The following is an 18,941-nucleotide window of genomic DNA, read 5'->3' on the forward strand; positions in this document are numbered from 1 at the left end:
TCTCTGGAAACTTTCTCTTTTTTTTTTGCCTCAAAGGTGAAAAGGTCAAAGATCAAGGGAAAGTGCTGAACAAACTTTTTCCTCCATATCTCGGAAGTGGCTCAAGTTATCTTGAAACTTTCTACATATTTATGCATGTTCTGCCTGACAGTGATTATCATATGAATTTAGGGTCAAAGGCCAGATGAAAATGGTAACAATGTACTTTTCAATACAGAAAATTGCACTTTTTGAAAATTACTCAATACATAAACTTATGAATGGATCAAGTCAAGTTAAAGTCCTTAAATCCCCAAATACATGCTCTCCTACTCATCCAATTAAACCTAGGTCAAGGAAGGTGAACATTCAACACATTTGTGACAAACTTGTCATTTTAATATTTTTCCCAATTTTGTGAAAAATGTAATCACATATTGTCCACATGTACTATAGACCTATCAGGAGAATCATGCATTATGGCGGAGGCATACCAGTCGCCTTAGCGACATTTCTAGTTAAAGCCATGTACACATAAAATCACTCCTCCTTTTGGTATTGGAGACTGCCACTTTAGTGTAAATCTCACTGTACAGTAAATCTCACTTAGTAAAAACCTGGTAGGTGCCAAAATTATTTTTCCATCCATAGGCAGCGCTCCGTAAAAAAATAATCCAAGCAATGATCAACGGATATACTTCGTTGTTGTTCTTGTACTTTAATATCTTAAAAAATGATAGAACAATATTTGGCAATTCTTCCTTTTTTCTCCAAAAGGTGCTGGAAATGATGGAGAAAATATACATAGGTTTATATAGTTTCTAGAAAGAATCCAACGAATATTGGAAATGGAAATTATGCATGTCAAAGTGCAGTAATTATAATAATGTGACGTCGATCCAGAAGCGGGCGTTTTTCAATGACAAAGCGAATAACACTTCCCAATATCTATAGCAAAGAGGGTGCGTATTTAAAGGTAAAGGCCAGAAGGCGCTGGACGTGCTCAAAGTTACCCCACCCCCGCGTTTCACATCTAAAAACATGTAGTGTGTACTCCAACGGTATTAGAGATGCTTATACATGCCCTTAAAGACGTCCCCGGCCCTATAACATAGACACTTTGCAGGGGCGGATCCAGGATTTTCTGTAAAGGGGGGGGGGGGGTGTGAGTAATATTTCTGGTGTCACTTCCGGGTTTCATTTCATTTTTTTTATTTTATTTTTAACGAAAAATAAAGGGGGACGTGCGCCGGTTGCGCCCCCCTCTGGATCCGCCACTGCTTTGTACTTTCATGAAACAACATGGCAATGATAGAGGAGACATGATTGCTCTTCAGTATCTATATTAGTCAAACTGTGCACATTCAAAGGTAAAGCTAATCAGGCGCCGCCGAAAGCAGTTTTTGGATTGGGGGGGCAAACATTGGAGGGGGCTCAAGATTAGACCATGCATATGTTACACAATATACACATACACACACACACACACACACACACACGCACACACATCTATTATATTATATATATATATATATATATATATATACATATATATACATTTATATATACAATATATATATATATATATATATATATGTAAAGTGGCGTACGGTGGGTCGAAACATGGGGGGGGAACATAAAGTAATTTTAGACGGTCTGTATGCTTACAAGTGCGTGTTGTGCGTGAGCCGCTGGGACTACAATACATTACGGAATGTGATACATTCAACAACACAGTCATTGAGGAACATTGTAAGTTTTCCTTACATGGATTATGGAATGACGGTGTGAAACAATCGACAAATTATATACTGTCAGCAACATAAGGTGAATGGCATAACATAAAATGCGAGCGAGCTGGAAATAAGTGGGGGCGCATCGGGCGCAACTGCTGGCAATTATTGGCAGCAACATTAGGAGAATGGCATAACGATTCAATGCGAGCGAGCGAAGCAAGCAAGCTTGAAAATTTTGACATTCTACAGTCCCAAAACTGGGGTTTCTAGCTATATCTGTCACTTACGAAATTAATGGGGCGGCGCATCGGGCGCAACTGCTGGCAATTACTGGCAGCAACATTAGGAGAATGGCATAACGATTCAATGCGAGCGAGCAAAGCGAGCGAGCTTGAGGATTTTGACATTTTACAGTTCAAAAACTCCCGTTTGTAGTTGAATATCTTTCGCTTTGGAAATTAAGGGGGGCATCGGGCGCAACTGCTGGCAATTACTGGCAGCAACGTTAGGAGAGTGGCATAACGATTCAATGCGAGCGAGCGAAGCGAGCGAGCTTGAAAATTTTGACATGTTACAGTCCCAAAACTCCCGTTTGTAACTATACCTTTTGCTTTGGAAATTAAGGGGGGGGGGTATCGGGCGTAACTGCTGGCAATTACTGGCAGCAACATTAGGAGAGTGGCATAACGATTCAATGCGAGCGAGCGAAGCGAGCGAGCTTGAAAATTTTGACATTTTACAGTCCCAAAACTCCCGTTTGTAGCTATATTTATCTTTCGCTTTGGAAATTGAGGGGTGGGGGCATAGGGCGCAACTACTAGCAATTACTGTCAGCAACATTATGAGAATGGCATAACGATTCAATGAGAGCGAGCGAAGCGAGCGAGCTTGAAAATGTTGACATTCTAGAGTCCAACAACTGCCGTTGTAGCTATGTTTTTCGCTTTAGAATTTATGGGGGAGGCGCACCGGGCTCAACTGCTGGATGCGAGCGAGCGAAGCGAGCGAGCTTGAAAATTTTGACATTTTACAGTCCAAAAGCTGCCGTTTGAAGCCATATTTTTTCCCTTTTATTCATATTTTTTATACATATTTATTTTATTTTCTTTGTTTATTCATTTATTTTTATTATTATTATTTTTTTTTTTGGGGGGGGGCTTTTTGGGGGGGCAAAAATGCGTTTTGCCCCCCCACTTTTTGGATTGGGGGGGCGGCCGCCCCCCCTGCCCCCCCACTTCCGGCGCCTATGAAGCTAATTACCCCATAACCCTCACGTCAACTTTGCAAAATGCTGTATACCAACGCAAATAGAGTTTTTCTATGTGTACATGCCTTTAAACTGTCGTTCCTGTCGTATAGAAAAGACAAATTTATTTTGATGAAATTATTCATACTCCAACGCGAATAGAGTTGTTCTATGGTTAACTAAATTTCTTAGATTGGAAATCAATCTATAAGATTGTAGTGAGGGACAAATTTAGAATTAGACTGAGGAAAAAGATTGACTTCTTTATCTATTAGACTGAAATTTTCTATCTAATTTTGGATTTGTCCCCATCTCAATCTAAAGAATTAAGAGAGTAGGACCTACATGCCTTTAAAAAGGGCGTATAGGAAAGACACTTTAATTTTCATGAAAAGGCATGAAAAAGATAGGATAGACACTAACTCTGCAATTTCTATAATAACCGTATCAAAAGCTGACAAATTAAAGGCAATCCCGCGTGGAAGGGGTCCGAATGTTTATCCCCGTACAGCTCCATAGAAACATGCATTATACCAACGAGGATAGTAAGTGAACATGCTTTTGAAAAGTCGTTCCCGTCGTATACATAGCAAAGACTTTTATTTTCATGAAAATGTATGAAAAAGATAGAGTAGCCATTGCTCTACAATGTATTTACACATATTATAGTCAAACGCTTACACATTCAAAGGCAATCCCATGGATGGGATGATGGATGAAAACGATAGAGGTGACATGACTCTAATGTCTATATATTAAAAAAAAATACATATATATATATATATATACCAACATGGACAGTTATTTTATGTGTACACGCCGAATAGTAAAAACGCTTTTGTTTTCATGAAAATAAATGAAAAAGATAGAAATGACATTACTCTACATTTTATATAAAGTTCGCAGATTCAAATGCAATCCCGCTGGAGGTGCTGAAAGTTTACCCCCTCTCCTACAGCTCCGTACAGAAAACATGCATTATAATATACCAATGGACAGTCAAAATGCTGTTATTTGGTGTGTATCTCGCCCTTCACAAGTCGTTCTAGCCCTATAGCAAACACATTTATTCTCATGAAAATGAGTGAAAAACATAGAGTAGACATTGTTCTATCAAAGGTGTCTATACAATGTCACAATGTCTTACAGTCAAAAGCTGGCACATTCAAAGGATCTTCCGTGGGAGGTGCAGAAACTTTATCCCCCCCCCCCTCCCCACTCATAGCTTCGTATAGAAAACATGCAGTATAACAAAGCCGGCATTTTCTCATTCTATATGTAGAATACATGACTTTAAAAAAGTCTTTCCGCGGCCGTATCGCAAAGACACTTTTATTTTCGTAAAAAGGCATGAAAAGATAATAATAATAATAATAATAATACAATACATTTATAAGGCGCTTAATACCGATGTTTCTAAGCGCACAGTTTACCGGAAAATTAATATCTATACCAGAATAATACAAAAATACCAAAATACAAGTACAAACATACCAAAAAGAAAAAAAAATAGATACAGAGTATAATTACGATAAATAATGAAAATCAAAACCAGTGTGCACCTCCATTGACCGACCCACAACTGTACTATTCCAAAGAACTATCTACTAAAAAGATAAGTCTTAAGCAAAATCTTAAACTGATTAACGGAAGTGGCTTGATGTATATAGGCGGGTAGAGAATTCCAGAGAGAAGGGGCAATTGTAGAAAAAGCACGATCACCGTATTTTGTGGAAGTACGTGGTCCAGGAGTCAATTGCATTGTAGAGGACGAACGGAGGGGTCTTGAGGAAGTAATGGAACGTAAAGAAACAAGATCTGTGAGATACCTGGGGGCTTGCCCATTCAGAATTTTGTATGTAAGCAAAAGAACTTTAAAAGATATGCGGTGATGTATGGGAAGCCAGTGGAGAGAACGGAGGATTGGAGTTATGGGCTCGGATTTCCTGGAGAGGGAGACAAGTCTTGCGGCAGAATTTTGTACCCGTTGAAGTGGGAATATATGTGTCTGAGGGAGGTTAGAAAATATGGAATTGCAATAATCTAGATGACAAGAAACAAATGCATGAGTTAATTTGGCAGTTGTAGGTCGGTCAAGTAGTTTCCTCATCTTCCCAATTTTGAACAATCCAAAAGATGCTGCCTTACAAATGTGCTTAATGTGGTGTTGAAGGGTAAGATTTTTGTCAATGATCAAACCAAGATCGCGTACCCATTCACTACACTTGGTAGAAACATTATCAGAAACTAAATCTGGGAATGGATTGGTGTTTCTATGTTTGGAATATATATGGATCATCTCTGATTTTTGTTCATTGAGGCAAAGCTTATTGTTTGAGGACCAGATTTTGATGTCCTGAAGACAGTTCTGAAGTTTTTGAGCTGCTTCAGCCGTCTCATTTGGTTTGAGTGTAACATAAATCTGTGTGTCGTCAGCATACACCAAATGCTGAACGCCTTGGTGAGATTCAATGACTTTGGACAATGGACTGGTATATAGAAGAAAAAGGAGTGGCCCAACCACAGAACCTTGCGGAACCCCGCAGGTCAGGGGGAATGGTGAAGACAGCGTGTCATTGATGATGATTCGTTGAGTACGGCTGTGAAGATATGAACGGATCCAGTCAAGAACAGTTCCGGATATCAGGAAGTCTTTTTCAAGGCGGCGAAGTAACACACTGTGGTCAATAGTGTCAAAAGCAGCTGTGTAGTCCAGAAGTATTAACGCTGCTTCATTTCCCTTGTCTACGGCCAGTAGAAGATCATTGAAAAGTTTAACCAAGGCAGTTTCTGTCGAATGATGATTTCGATATGCGGATTGAAAAATAGGAAACATGCCAGAACTTTCAAGGTAATCTTTGAGTTGTGATGACACAATCCTCTCCAAGACCTTACCCAAAAATGGAAGATTAGCGATGGGTCTATAATTGTTGAGTTCATTTGGGTCAAGTGAAGACTTCTTCAGGAGAGGGAGGAGTAGAGATGACTTAAATGGTTCTGGGACGAGACCAGTGGACAGAGAAAGGTTGAACAACTTGGTAATGACAGGAAGAATATCATCCAGCGTGTCCTTCAACAACCAGGTAGGTATTGGGTCCAGTTTACAGTACTTCGGTGGTAGTGATGCAATAAGTTCCTTAACTTCCAGATCAGATACAGGACAGAATTCTGAAAGTTGAAACTGAGATGGACCAATCAAAGCTGCGGTTGATGACACTGGAACAGAGTCGGGGAAGGCAGATATAACGTTGGCTACCTTCTCAGCAAAAAACTTTGCAAATTTGTATGCAAGTTCAGAGTCCGACGAGCGTTCAGGAAGAATCAGTGAGTGATTTGATGAGGAGAGTGATTTCACAAGACTGAAGAGTCTCTTGGTGTCAGCATCAGCGATGAGATTCTTAAGGTAAGTTGACTTAGCCTTGAAGATGCATTCGTAGTATGATTCACACTCGTAACGATACTGTTCCCGATCAAAACTAAGTCCTGACTTGATCATTCGACGTTCTGCCCGGCGTCGTCTCCTCTTTGCCTCTCGAATCTCGTCATTGAACCATGGTGCTTGAGGTCTGATCGTTACAGTTCGCACCTGGAGAGGAGCGTACCTATCTAGCAGAGAACGGAGACAGGTGTTGTAATGATCAGCAACTTCAGTAGGACAAGTCAGATCAAGAGAAGAACTGACTAACAAGTCAATGTCACTACGTAGAGAGTCCATGTCGATGTTGCGAAAGAAAAGACATTGCTCTACAATTTCTTAGTCATAGTGGTCAAAAGCTGGCATATTCAAAGGTAATTCCTTGGGAGGGGTTCGATCCCTCCCCCCCCCCCCCCCCCCAGCTCTGTGGGAAATATCGATTACCAACGAGGACATTGTTTTGTTCTATACGCTATAAACATGCCTTTTAAGCGTCTTTCTGGTCGTATAGCAAAGACACTTTTATTTTCATGAGAACGAAAGGAATCAATATAAATAAAATTGAATCATTAAAGATTAATCCCTTCAATACTAATTCAGCGAATCATCAATCACTCAATGTTGATGAAAGTCAGGAAATTATTTCCAATTTTCCTGATGTTGATTGAAAATATGTAGACAAAGAAATAGAACAGAGTACGAAAAGACACCCAGGTACCTTGGATCTCAAGATCAGTCCTTCGTTCAATTAATAGGAAAAATCGTTTGTATTATAAATACAAACTGGAAAAAACTGAGCGATTGAAGAATAGATATACATCATACAAAAATACTTTGACAATGATTTTACGTTCTGAAAAGAAAAGATATTATTTCAAGCAATTATCGAGAATTAATTTTGATATGAGAAACACTTGGAAAGTTTTAAAACAGGCTATGAGTGTTCCTAGTAAGAATTCTGCCATTGAATGATGAATTGAAATAATCCTCTTCATATTGCAAATATTCTTAATTCTTATTTTTCAAAAATAGGTGAAAATTATGCTCAAAATATTCCTGTAACAGAAATTCATTTTACTGAATTTTAGGTCAGCGTAACTCTGATTCCATACTTTTTTTTTACACCAACTAATAGATTTGAAATTATTGATATAGTTTCCTCTTTTGAAAACAAACGAAGTTCTGGTTGTGATGAGATTGATAATTTTATACTTAAGGGTGTTATTTCCTCGGTTGCTGATCCACTTTCACATACATTTAATTTGTCAATTTTTAACGGTGTGTTTTCCGATAAAATGAAATTAGCTAAAGTAATCCCAATATTTAAGAAAGGTGATAAACTTGTAGTCAATAATTATAGCCCAATTTCATTATAATCTTCGTTGTCTAAGGTTTTAGAAAAAACTTATTTACAAGAGAATGATCAATTTTTTGAAGGTACATGAAGTTTTTACGAATTCTCAGTTTGGTTTCCGTGAGAAACATACTACGCATGCTCTTTTGCATTTAGTTGATAGAGTGGTTCATGGAATTGATAATCATTCTCAATTAGTTAGTATTTTCTTGGACTTCTCCAAGGCCTTCGACACCATCAATCATGACATTTTACTTTATAAGTTATCGCATTAAAGAATACATGGGAAGGCCTTGGAGTGGTTCAAGAGTTATTTAGTTGATAGAAAACAATTTGTTACAATTAAAATGATGCTTCAGTTATCAGAGAAGTTAAATGTGGCGTCCCACAAACAAGGTGACAAGGAAGTCTTTTAGGGCCGCTATTGTTCATTTTTTATATCAATAGTTTTTGTCGCGTATCTGATGACCTCTCTTTTATTCATTTTGTAGATGACACCAATATTTGCTCATAATGATATTAATTTTCTCGTTCACAAAATCAATATTGACTCGAAAAAAGTGACAAACTGGGTCAGAGCTAGTAAGCTATCACTCAATGCTAAAAATATATATATATATATATATATATGCTTTTTAGTAATGCTGTTGATAGTTTAAGCAAAATATAGCATTAGATGATTCTCATTGCAAAGACTATCACACATCAAATTCCTGGGTGTCATTGTAAATTAGATGACAAATCTTCTAGTAGAGGCTACTATGTAATCCCGTGCGATTTTTGTGCCAAAATTGATTTTTTTTTTTGGCTAACTTTGTCAATTTGGGGGTGCTGAATCCAAAAAACTTTGGTTCCATCTTTTCCGACCACGTCTGTGCACAAGAGATTTTGCATATTTTGAATTGAAATTCAACGATCTGGTGCACACTTTGAGTGAAATATTAAAAAAATATATATATCTTGATGAAAGGTTGCAAAGGAGACCCGCTTCATGTGCATGCATACAGTATACACGCATTTTTTTTCCGCCTCCCAAATTCCCGGTCGAAATCTTAGGGTGGGGGGGGGGGGGGCGATGGGGGGCGGTCTGCTCCCACTGGCTATGCCAGTGGGAGCAGACAACATGCGATGCAGTATTAAAAGTAAAGCAAAGATCCATTAGGAGAATGAAAATGTCAGTGTCTATACGTAATAATCATCAATATCTCTGAAATTCCCTGTTGCTCTTGAAGTAGCATCTAATACATGCAATGGAATGAGGATATCTGCTTCCTCGTTGTGACGGGTGACAGCTCCCATGGCGTCTTTGATGAACCCTTTGTTTGTTTGTTTGTTTTTCCCCGTTCTATAATGTCAGATGGAATTGACTGATCAGTATTTCAACTTTCAGGCTGATTATTTGGCTCAGTTTTGTGGGTTTCTAAGGCATGGGTATGAAAAATGAACCTTTTTGTTAGTGAGAATGAGGAGAAGGCCATAAAATTGTGAGATGAAGAGTGATTGTGGAATTACTTAATAGAACAGTAGAACTTATAACTTCCGATAATTGTATCGTCCAGCAATGACTGGATAATGACAGGTCTATCAGACTGTTGTACCGGTAGAAGTGTGATAAGAAGGTAATGGTCCTCTTAAGCTTAATGACTTTTGATCCAATCTTACATGGTGTATTTCAATTGCAAGAGCTGAATGTCTGGCCTTTCTCATATTATCCCAGACAGATTTTTTTTTTAATTCTTTCAGATACAAATTCTTAGAACAGAACATGAAAACTTCCCTTTTCATCTCTTTCTAGAATAAATTATCCTCCTTGAATGTTTCCGATACCTGATTGCCAAACACCACATTCATCAGTTTCAATGCAGTGACAATTTTTGAGATTGTCACAGAACTGAGCTATTATTGCTCCTTTGTAATTTTAGAGTCATTGGTGGTACAGCAGTAAGCATCTTGGAAGTCTTGATAATTGAGGATAACCCACACAAGGGCAATCAGGAAAAACCTACTCATTGGCATTCCTTATTCATTCTGTGTTATTCCAGAAATACATCCAGCAATTATGAGCTCCCTGATGAGTTGTTTCATTTTGTGGTCAACAAACAAGCGTGTGAATGGGATGCCTGGTAGGGTGACCATGGCATTTCTTGCCATTGCGAGACTTTTCCTTGTTTGTCTTCATTCTCTCCAGGCAACATCAAGTTTTTGAAGATCACCTTTAATCGTATCAATGCTTACTTTTGTACAAATATTTAACGAGGTTCCACGACACCAAATAATGTTTTGCCTGAGAGGCAAAAACCAATCACGTGTAAGCGAACCACATACCCGCTTGGCGCTATTATGGGACGTGGGATGTAACGCTTACACGCTTGCCCACACTTATGGGAAGTGGTATGGGACCCCTCCCCTCCCCCCCCCCCACACACACAGTTTTTACCCCTCAGGATGGCTTGATGACGTCATTGGAACCTCGTCCTTACAGTCTGAATTTATGGCGGCCATTTTGAATTAAGATATGGCTGTCGTTCTGCGTGACCTGAAAATGAATTCGGTCTAACTAAGACAATTTTGGCAAATTTATCTAAGGCGCTTACCACAGTATGTTTTTCAATGGCCACCATCTTTAATTTCAAGATGGTGGCCTATCTAACGATCGACAATAGGAAACAGCTGTACTGGAACGTTGGACACCATAAGCATGTGCATTACTGAAAACTTGATGCTCCTACAATAATTGCAACATGAGAAATGGGTAAAAACGCTATGGCGGCCATTTTAAATTTCAAGATGGCAGCCGATAAATTGTATCAAAACAAGCCACAATAACAGAAAATGATATATCAGAGTATCTGACATCACAAACCATGCATTTTGCACCAAATTTGAAGCTTCTACAATGCTCACTGTATGAGATATGGTTCAAAATACTGTTTGCTATGGCGGCCATTTTGAAATTCAAGATGGCAGCCTACAAATTGTATCAAAACAATCCACAATATCAGAAAAAGATATACCAGAGTGTCTGACATCACAACCATACATTTTGCACCAAATTTGAAGCTTCTACAATGCTCGCTTAATGAGATATGGATAAAAATACAGTGCACAAGACTTATCACTTATATTCCGAAAACTCAAGGTTCCCTCATGTATAAGGGGAATTTCCCCTTTTAATCGACCCTTTCCTCCCTCAGTCCCCCCCCCCCATCAGTTTTTTTTTTTTCTTGTGATTTCCCAAATGTTGATTCCATCAAAATTTAATATGCGTACACGAGATATCTCAATTTCAACCTTAAAAAGGCAAAAGCTCCATCGGAAGGGAAGGGTGGAGATAACACTCGCCCACGCCTTCTCCCTGCTCGCCCGCCCCTCCCCCCCCCCCTTCCGCCATGCATAGAAGTAGACTGTGGCTATACCCAGATCGCTTTATTTCAATTCTAAAAACGCAAAAGCTCCGCGAGCGGGAGGGGGAATCCCCCTTCCCCTAAGCTCTACCTCACTAGACTTCATACATACACACAGATGGTGCACATCCGGAATAAGAGCTAAATTCCGTGATTTTAACACTTCGATGAAAAAGTATTGCACCAAAAATTTGCACCAGATCGCTGAATTTCAGATCTGAAAACGCAAAATCACCTCCGTGTGGGAGGGGATATGCCCCTATCTACACCCTCGTGTGCATGCTTATTCTGTTTGATTGCTGAACAGACAGCGTTCATGATATTCAGTGTAAGAATTAATACAAGAAGATTATTTAAATGATACCATTTTATAGGCAAATTGTTCAATAATAATCTACACTAAAATATACTGCAACCTTAAACAAGTGGGACTGTTTCAACTCGTTAAAACACGCAAAACATGCATCAAATCGCACCATTTCCAACATCAAAATGCAAAAAGTTCTCACGTGGGAGGGGGGACACCCCCCTCCCACACCCTCCCCTCCCCCTTCGCTCGCTCCGCTCGCTCGGGTTCAGTCGTGTTAATATATTCAGGGAAAAGAATTAATACAAGAAGTGTATTTAAATTATACCATTTTATAGGCAAATTGTTCAATAATAATCTACACTAAAATATACTGCTACCTAAAACAAGTGGGACTGTTTCACGTCGATAAAACGAGCAAAAACATGCATCAAATTGCACCATTTGCAACATCAAAATGCAAAAAGTTCTTACCGTGGGAGGGGAGACACAACCCCTCCCACAGCCTCCCCTCTCCCCTCGCTCGCTTCGCTCGCTCGGGTTCAGTCGCGTTCATGATATTCAGTGAAAAGAATTAATACAAGAAGTGTATTTAAATTATACCATTTTATAGGCAAATTGTTCAATAATAATCTACATCAAAATAAACTGCTACCTTAAACAAGTGGGACTGTTTCACGTCGATAAAACGCGCAAAAATATGCATCAAATTGCACCATTTACAACATCAAAATGCAAAAAGCTCTTACCGTGGGAGGGGGGGACACCCCCCTCCCACACCCTCCCCCCCCCCCCTTCGCTCGCTCCGCTCCCTCGCAGACTAACCGCCCCCCCCCCCCCCCCCCAAGATGAAATCCTGGCTACGCCGTTGTCTGCTCCATCACTGGAAAAGGGGAGATGATTAAGTACAATTGACATTGTTGAGAGATTATGTTCTGCAAATTGTTGTGATAAACAAAGGTCTGCTTGGTCATGCCTTTCATGGCACAGGCTGAAGTTGAAAATTTGAGGATGTCTCAAAGAGCAGATGGATCATGAATTCTCTTAGCCTTGAATCATGCAGAATGTGCAATGACACAGTCCATGCCTTCCAGAAGTTGGGCGTGGATGACTTCAATCTGGACAATCTCCCGCTTTGCTCTCGTAGAGTCTTGATACAACACATCCAGAGAACAAGCCTTGTAAACCTTCACAACCTAATTTGTGCCTCTACTTACAGGGGAATATGATATGGTACATTGTAGTTATTTCCAGCGGATACACATAAACTGTGCAATTAAATGCTTTGAGCTTCCTACACCAACGGTAGCCACAGAATTCATTATCATGTTCATAATAATGGCAAGAAATGCAAAAGTCATTGTTTCTGGAAGAATTTAGAACCGATTCTCCCCTGTGTACAGCCCTGTATACAAGTGCTGTGACTTTAAAGGACAAGTTCACCTTCATATACATGTGGATTGAGTGAAGGAAACAATGTTAGTAGAACACATCAGTGAAAGTTTGGGGAAAATCCGACAATCCGTTCAAAAGTTATGAATATTTTGAGTATCTGCGCAGTCACTGCTGGATGAGAAGATTACTACAGTGTATGATGTCACATGCGTACAATAATATAAGGAAAATAAAAAGAGACTTTCACAAAACTTGACTTTTTGAATAAAGTGCACATTTCCTTGACTTGTTACTGACTTATGTTAGGGGTAATATTATTCCCCCTGACTTCTGAAAGAGAGAAGTCGAGTGTTCTTTTATTATGTGAGAAAAGTGAGAATATCTTGAACTTTCTTTATACTTTCTTTATATAGTTGTACTCATATGACATCACAAGCTATAGTAGTCTTCTCATCCAGCCGTGACTGAGCAGAAACTTCAAAATTTCATAACTTTTGAATGGATTATCCGATTTTCCTCAAACTCTCATTGATGTGTTCTACTAATATTACTGCATTTACGCAACCCACATGTCTATGAAGGTGAACTTGTCCTTTAAAAACACATGCAGGGAATGAGCCTAGAAGACGTTAACTAAGTAAATTTCCAATAAATTTTCTAGTACACGGCTAATATTGTTTATTTAAACTCTACAACCATATCGTCTAGATGGGGGCATTTAGTCACTCAGACACAGTTATTGAGGCACTTTTGAAAGTCATTTGCTTTGACACCAGAATCACATGATTTCCCATTCACAAGTTTTACCCAAATGCAATGCTCTAAAAATGAATGTTTTCCATGGCAGCCATTCTGCATTTCAACATGGCAGTGTACCTACAGGAAGCAGTCCCTATGCAATAATACTATTTATTGAAGTGATTGACTTTACACATAGGTCCTACATGAAAGTGCTCCAGAATGCTTGAGTTTGCAGAGTAAAGATTTTACAATGGTCACCACATATGGGTCGAAATCCATCTTGAATTTCAAGAGTGGCAGCCAATGCGAATAATCCATTATTATAGAATGTATATAATTATGTCTGTATGTCTGTGTTTGTAAAATAATGTACAATATGCCTAAAAGATGCTTGTAACCATAGATATTAGCTGAAAAGCGGTCATTTTGAATGATAAAATGGCAGCCTCAAAAATGATCTGCAATTTTAGGGAGGGGATCAAAGTACATCTGAATGTTCAACATCATGAGCCCGGTTTATGCCCGAAATGTGAAATTTCTGTATTGTTTACAACATGAAATATGGGTCAAAATATATATTCTGGTATGGCGGCCATTTTGAATTTCAAGATGGCCACTTATAATATCAAAATGGACCATCATTTGAGATAAAGATGTTTCAGAAAGTCTGATAGCAAACGCATGCTCTTTGCCCCAAGTTAGAACCTTACACAATGCATACGATATGAGATATAGGCCCAATTACATTTGCTACGGTGGCCATTTTGAATTTCAAGATGGCCGCCAACCAAAATTATCCATCATTTAAAACAAAAATATATATGTTAGCATATCTGATATCATAAGCATGCTTTTTGCCCCAAATTTATACTTTCCATAATTCTTACAAGCTGAGATACAGGTAAAAATACATTTAGCTATGGCGGCCATTTTGAATTTCAAGATGGCAGCCCTCAAATTGTATTAAAACAATCTACAATATCAGGAAATGGTGTATCACAATGTCTGACATCATAAACATGCTTTTTGCATCAAATTTGAACCTTCCATGATGCTCACATTATGAGAACTGGGTCAAAATACAGTTTGCTATGGCGGCCATTTTGAAATTCAAAATGGCGGTTGAAGACGTGGTCGAAAAAATGGAACCAAAGTTTTTTTGGATTCAACACCCCCAAATTGATCAAGTTAGCTAAAAAAAAAATCAATTTTTGCACGAAAATCTCACGGGATCCAATATTTCGACAAAGCAGACCATACTATTCCTGGAAATCTGTTGATAATGTTTGCAACAGTGATAAATAGATTGAAATTTCATATCCCACAAAAATCATTACTTATGTTATATTCGTCGTTAACATTGCCTCATCTTAATTATGGAGTTTTAGTTTGGGGTAACACGAATCAGAATTTATAAGAAAGAGTTTCCCTTTTGCAAGAGAAAGCTCGCCGCGTAATCTGTTATTCCCCTGTACGTTCTCATACAAATATATTGTTTACCTCTAAGAAGCTCTTAAAAATCAAAGATTAGTGTTTTCGTTTAATTTAGGGCAATTTATGTACAAGTACAGCAATAATTTGGTTCCGTCTATTTTTGATTCTATGTTCCTCAAAAAGCAATCATTATTCATGAATATCCCACCAGGCGTTCCAATGAATTTCATTTACCTCTTTTACGAACGATTTTTGCTAAAAAATCACTTATTCATGTAGGCCCAAATTATTGGAATTCTTTGAATCATGACATTAAAAAAAAGTCCTTTTTATTGCAATCGTATGACTCTACAGTATACTGAAAGGGACTCTACAGTACTGGTTGAGGTGGTGATTCAGGTTTTAACATTCCTAGGTGAGATAACGAGAAATCTCTTATGAAATATGAAAGAGCATGTAATTTTAAGAAGGATTCGACATTTATTTGATGAAAATTAGTTTTCAAATGGCTGAGATATCCAAAAAAGTGATAATAATAAATGGCGACAGGCCACGCCTTTTATTAGGATCTCTTTGTTTCACCTTGTTTTTGGATATCTCAGCCATTTCAAGACAGATTTTCATCAAATAACCCTTTGATGCCCCTTAGAATTGCATGCTCTTTGACATCTCATAGAGCGGTTTCTGAATATCTCGCAAAACATTCAAAGCTAAATCCTCACCTCAACCAGAACTACACCCTTTAAACTATATAGCCATTTGGCCTTCTTTCTTACATACTGACTTACTCACTTTGTCTCCTCTTCGAAGAATTAATTGTATTTTTTTTATGTTTATTGTCATCTATGCTATTGCCCAAAGCGTCTATAGGAGCAAGCAATAAGCAACAACAAAAAGAAAGAAAAAAGGTCTCTTCAATTTTTTTGCTACCACTTCTCCACTTAAAAACAAAAGAACAAAACGAATGAAAAAACAAGGGACAAGCTCAGGACCCCCGACCCCACCCCCCCCCAAAAAAAGACAAAACAATAAGGAGCCCAAGGGGTTTAAACCCCCTAACCACACCTCTGATCCCCCCCCCCAGTAGATCTGCCACTCACATTTTTTGCTGCCACTTCTCCACTTTTAAACAAAAGAACAAAACGAATGAAAAAAAAAGGACAAGCTCGAAGGGGGGGTTAAACTCCCGACCCCCCCCCCAAAAAAAAAAAAAAAAGACTAAGGGGTTTAAACCACCTTACCCCCCCCCCCAGTAGATCTGCCACTAAACCCTCCCCCGCACCAGAGCCCTCTCCCATTCTTTTTTTTCTTTATTATTATTATTATCATTTTTTATTTTTTTTACTTCGTGTTTTTTCACGATGTCTTTATAGGGCTCACACCTGTAAATAAAATGGACTGTCCCAGACCCCTTCACAAATTCGTACCAAAATACCAAAATAAATGAAGAAAAAAATTAATTAAAAATCAATGATGTAGTTTGGCAAAAAACTGAATAGCTGTAGATATTGAGTATGAATTCCTCTACAAACTGCATTTTGGTTGGAAGATGAAAGCTTTTCTGATGGAATTTGAGGGGACTATATTTCATTGGGTACGTGTACGGAAAATAGGTGATTTTTTGAGTGACAAGAACTCGTAGTCTGGCTTTGCGGACCCCTGGACAGAATTAGAGCAGAACAACCCACCCTGGCAATCTGATGGATGAAAGGTAATATCTCACTTATTCAGGTTAGTGAAGATGAAACACCTCATTTCTCCCAGCTATTTTACAGAATTTTTTGAAATTTGAATTTTAACACACGTCTCTATGGGGAATTATTTACCCGTGTGAGCCCATTACTGCACTGGCGTTCCATAAGTAGCCATCGTGCGGATCTTAGCTCTTAGGGCGGACTCACACTGTGCGATTTTTACTGCGATTTACCCTTTGCGATGTCGCACGACGAGAAATCGCACAGTGTGAGGATGTCTGCGATACGACAACCGGCGATTTGGGGATATCGCAGGGATCGCAGCCCCATCGCAGAACTTTGAACATGTTCAAAATTCTGCGACAATCGCTTGCGACGATGATCGAAAACTTTCAGTGAAGCAAGGTGGTAGAAGAAGTACAAATCAAGATTTGGCTGGATATGCTTCCTTTATTCCACAATTGCTTACTGATCTATATCTACATGATGACGAAGATGAGATGGGGAGGGAGTTTTACAACGACTAAGAGTGCAATCGTGAGTAATTCTACCATGAATATGGGCTTCTCGCGTCCATTGCAGCCGTTTTGTCCATACGTAGTCCCATGTATAGAGTTTGAACGAGGGCAGATTACACAGTCTGTGGGTTGGTTAAAATTCTGTTTGCGTACCGCCGGACCGGTACTGTATCATATGCATAGCCTTGGACTAACTTGTTAAGTGTTTTAGTCTAATGTTTGAATTATACTAAGCCTAGGCCCTACTGAGTATGCTATAAAACTAGACCCATATCTAGCTAGGCCTAAATACGTGTGTGGGCCTAGAAGTGGTTCTAGGCCTAGTCTGCCCTAGATCTATGTACATACGTGTTCCAGTCGAATTTTATAAATTAAATCGACATAGATCTAGTCTATAGTACACGTTGTATAAACTAAGTTACTAGGGCTAGGCCCCTGGTCTGGACAGGCTCTTGTAAGTCTAGACCATAATGGCTTAGTACTATTGCACTGCTACTGGATCGACTGACGTGGACGTGAACACTAACACTAGTAACAGTAACAGTAAACACATAACGTTAGGGCCTAACGTTAGACGTGGTTTCTGTCTAAACGACATAACGTTGAAAAAGAGTAACCAACAGTTAGAGATCTAGTCTAGTCTAGAGGCTTCAAATGTGAAACATTCTTCCTGCCCAGCCTGCACATACGACCATACTAACACACAGTTACAAAACGTTGGTGGAGTACAGTTAATTCTGAGTAGACCTCTATACCGACGGAACCGGAACAGAAACAGAAACAGATCCAGATATTTTTTACACGTTGATAGGAAAGGATATTGATAATTGAAAGTCTAGCCCATCAAGATGTAACTGATATTATTAGTGATAAGATCTCTAGAAATCTACATTTTATTATTAAAGTCTTATATAGATTACCTAAACTAGTCTGTCTAGACCCTAAGCACTAGATCTAACAGTTAATTAGTCTAGCACTAGCAGTCGTAGCATGCACTAACGTTAGCACTACTCGCAGTCAGCAGGCTTCTTCTTAGTTTTAGACCCGTTCTACAACATTAAACGAAAGTAATGTTAGTCCCTTACGGTGATCTAACGTAAGGGTACTAACGTTAGATGGGTCTACATTTTTTTTTCTTCCAAAATGTGCTCATGGATTTCCAAATCATACGGTTGGTCTACTCTGGTTAAGCTAGTGATGGCTACAGAAATACAGTGTCGATTATTACTTAGGCCTAGGCACCTACTGGATCTAGATTGTCAGTAGCTGTGCTAGCCTTTCCTGTCCTTGGCTGTGGTCTAACCCTAGAACCGTAGGCTTAGACCTATTTTGTATCAAACGTTAGAGGAATTAGAACTCTAACCGTTGGAGTTAGACCTACACTGTAATTGAGATCCATTGCTATAGTTACAAGCAGTATGAATCCAGATCCTAGACAAAAAATAAACAAACTGTTCCCAAACTTTTTTTTAGAGTAGACGTAGTGTCTAGTCTCATGGAAATTACCTAACTAAGCCAGGAGTATAGCACTCTAGATTTGTAACAATAAGGCCTAAGTGGAGCTGAGGTAACTTAGATTGATCAGTTGTTCTTGGAGATTTGTACAGAAATTGTAGTCTAGAAACACACACACACACACAAAACAAATGCAATGTATTGAAGTGACCCTCTCTACATGTAGGTTACTAGGTGATTAACATTTTATCCATGTTTGTCCG

Source organism: Diadema antillarum, unplaced genomic scaffold (genome assembly GCF_040938485.1).
Source record: "Diadema antillarum isolate AM-2024a unplaced genomic scaffold, OU_Dant_1.0 seq00000320_RagTag, whole genome shotgun sequence".
Classification (NCBI taxonomy): Eukaryota; Metazoa; Echinodermata; class Echinoidea; order Diadematoida; family Diadematidae; genus Diadema; species Diadema antillarum.